This window comes from Cebus imitator, unplaced genomic scaffold (assembly GCF_001604975.1).
Source record: "Cebus imitator isolate Cc_AM_T3 unplaced genomic scaffold, Cebus_imitator-1.0 Scaffold471, whole genome shotgun sequence".
NCBI lineage: Eukaryota > Metazoa > Chordata > Mammalia > Primates > Cebidae > Cebus > Cebus imitator.
The window spans coordinates 289,385-293,438 of record NW_016107786.1 but is presented as its reverse complement, the minus strand read 5'-3'; positions in this window follow the sequence as shown (position 1 = coordinate 293,438).

The following is a 4,054-nucleotide window of genomic DNA, read 5'->3' as shown; positions in this document are numbered from 1 at the left end:
AGCCCAAATAGCTAAAGGAATCCTAAGCAAAAAGAACAAACCTGGAGATATCATGTTACCCTACTTCAAACTATATTATAAGGATATAGTAACCAAAACAGCATGATACTGGTACTAAAACAGACACATAGACCAATGGAACAGAATAGAGAACACAGTAATAAAGCTGCACAACTACAGCCATCTGATCATCAACATGTCTACAAAAACAAACAATGGAGAAAGGACTCCCTATTCAATAAATGGTGCTGGGGATAGCAGGCTTGTTATATGCACAAGGGTGAAACAGGACCCCTACTTTCACCATATATAAAAAATCAACATGGATGAAAGACTTAAATGTGAGACCTCAAATTACAAGAATCCTAGAAGAAAACCTAGGAAACATCATTCTGTATATCTGCCTTAGAAAAGAATTTGTGACTAAGTCCTCAAAAGCAATTGCAACAAAAACAAAAATTGGCAAGTGGGACCTAATTAAACTCAAGAGCTCTGCACAGTAAAAGAAACTATCAGCAGAGTAAACAGACATCCTATAGAATTGTAGAAAGTACTTGCAAACTATGCATCTGACAAAGGTCTAATATTCACAGAATCTATAAGGAGCTTAAACAACTGAACAAGCAAAAAAGAAAGAACCCAATTAAAAATAGGCAAAAGACATGATCATACACTTCTCAAAACGAGGCATATACACAGCCAAACATGAAAAAAATGCTCAACATCATGGATCATCAGAGAAATGTAAATCAAAACCACAATGAGGTATCATCTTACAACAGTCAGAGTGACTATTATCAAAAAGTCAAAAAACAACAGATACTGGTGAGGCTGCAGAGAAAAGTGAACACATACACTGTTGGTGGGAATGTAAATTAGTTCAGCCACTGTGGTAAGCAGTTTGGAGATTGCTCAAAGAACTTAAAACATAACTACCATTTGACTCAGTAATCCTATTACTGGGTATATATCCAAAAGAAAATAAATCTACCAAAATGACACATGTACTCATATGTTCATCACAGCACTATTCACAATAGCAAAGATATGGAATCAGTCTAGGTTCTAGGATAAAGAGAATGTGGTACAGATACCCCACAGAATACTGTGCAGCCATTAAAAAGAATGAAATCACGTCCTTTGTGCAACATAGATACAGATGGAGGCCATTATCCTGAGAACGCAGGAAGAGAAAACCAAATATCACATGTTTTCACTTATAAATGGGAATTAAATATTGGGTATTCATGGACATAAAGATGGCAACAATAAAAATTGGGGACTATTTGGAGAGAAGAGGGGAGCCAAGATTGAATAAACTAATCATTGGATACTATCCTCAGTACCTGGATGATGGGATTATCTGTACCCCCAACCTCAGCATCATACAATATACCCAGGTAACAAACCTGCAGATGTATGTCCTGAATCTAAAATAAAGGTTGATAAAAAATAATTAAAGCCAAAAGATCCAATGAAAACTAGTCTGGAAACAAACAAACAAAAAACCATTCTGGTTCTGCAATTTTAAATCTGACTCAATTAAAGAAGGTTATAACTGATGATCCCCAGTGATGGTGTGAAAGCAGAGCAAATTGTCTCTGATATTCAGCACTCAGCATATTTTCTTCTAAGCATACAATAAATCTCTGGAGGATAAATTAAAGAATGAGTGTGAATGTTCGAAGTGCAGTTCAGTGTTACATTCTCTACTTGCCTCTTTTTTTCAGCATGTTTACTTCTATCTTCTCTCATTCTGGCATTCTTTGTTTGTGTCTCTCTCTCCTCCCTCCCTCTCCTGATATTTTCTCCTCTTTCATCCATGTGACAGAAAACATGGCCACATCTTGTTGTGACTTCTAAATTAACATCACCTCCATTCTAATCCAAATGCCAAATGGAGTCAAATTTTAGTAATATGAATTCCAAATAATGTATTCATGTATGCCCCGCCTTCTCACAAAGGTACTGGGGCCATCTTAAAGTAAAAATGCATAGATATGTCAACACAGGCTAGTTAAAGGGAATTGAAATTGTGGTGAGGAATCATATAAAGAAAGTGGGGCTATAATAGTAATAAAATAATGAAATGACATGAAATTATCATCATACTGACAAATAAATTTAGCTGGGAGTTTCCTGGCAAACAAGATAATTAAAGAAACATTATAGATTATACAACTATCACAAACAGAAGAAATAATATTTTTTTAAAGAACCAGGGCTTATTATAATGCTTTGCATATAGCAGGTTCTCAATTTAAACATCTGTCAGATGACTACAAGAAAGTAAACATTTTGGTAGATAAAATATAACATTGTATGGACACAGAAACACACCCACACACATAGGATATAAGGCTTCATAATATTTTTCATCTAACTAACAATACAATGAATCGGGCTACTTCAACCCTATCTCTATATAAAATCAGATATCTTTTTCTGAGGATTCAGATAGAAGTTGAAAGATAGCTTGTATAGACAGTAATTCTACTTAGGACTCCATTGGCTGCACAAAACAGAAATGGACTCAAGTGGACCTAAATTAGTATAAGCAAAAAGCTACTATTTATTATTAAGATATAATGACATGGATCCTAAGGGCCTTGGGAATGGATTAGGACAAATGCTTAGGAGATCTCTCAGCAGAAACCCTACAAGCGAGAAGAGACTGGGGGCCAATATTCAACATTCTTAAAGAAAAGAATTTCCAGCCAAGATTTTCATATTCAGCCAAACTAAGATTCATAAGTGAAGAAGAAATAAAATCCTTTACAGACAAGCAAATGCTGAGAGATTTTGTCACCACCAGGCCCACCTTACAAGAACTCCTGAAGGGAGCACTAAACATGGAAAGAACAAGCAGTACCAGTCACTGCAAAAACATACCAAATTGTAAAGACCATCAAGGCTATGAAGAAACCCATCAATTAATGAGCAAAATAACCAGGCAGCATCATACTGGCAGGATCAAATTCACACATAACAATATTCATCTTAAATGTAAATGGGTTAAATGCCCCAATTAAAAGACACAGACAGGCAAATTGGATAAAGAATCAAGACCCATCAGTGTGCTGTATTCAGGAGACCCATCTCATGTGCAAAGACACACACAGGCTCAAAATAAAGGGATGGAGGAAGATTTACCAAGCAAATGGAAAGCAAAAAAAAGCAGGGGTTGCAATCCAAGTCTCTGAGAAAACAGACTTTAAATCAACAAAGAGCAAAAGAGACAAAGAGGGCATTACATAATGGTAAAGGGATCAATGCAACAAGAAGAGCTAACTATCCTAAATATATATGCACCCAATGCAGGACCACCCAGATTCATAAAGCAAGTTCTTAGACCGACAAAGAGACTTAACGCTCACATAATAATAGTGGGAGACTTTAACACTCCACTGTCAATATTAGACTGAGTAACGAGACAGAAAATTAACAAGGATATCTAGGACTTGAACTCAGCTCTGGACCAAGTGGACCTACTAAAGATCTACAGAACTCTACACCCCAAATCTGCAGAATATACATTCTTCTCAGCACCACATAACACCTATTCTAAAATTGACCACATTATTGGAAGTAAAACACTCCTCAGCAAATGTAAAATAATGGAAATCATAACAAACAGTCTCTCGGATCACAGTGCAATCAAAAGAGAACTTCGGATTAAGAAACTCACTCAAAACTGCACAGCTACATGGAAACTGAACAACCTGCTCCTGAATGACTACTGGATAAATAATGAAATGAAGGCAGAAATAAAGATGTTCTTTGAAACAAATGAGAATGAAGATACAATGTACCAGGATATTTGGGACACATTTAAAGCAGTGTGTAGAGGGAAATTTATAACACTAAATGCCCACAAGAGAAAGCAGGAAAGATCTAAAATTAACATCCTAACATCTCAATTAAAAGAACTAGCGAGGCCGGGCGCGGTGGCTCAAGCCTGTAATCCCAGCACTTTGGGAGGCCGAGGCGGGTGGATCACAAGGTCAAGAGATCGAGACCATCCTGGTCAACACGGTGAAACCCCGTCTCTACT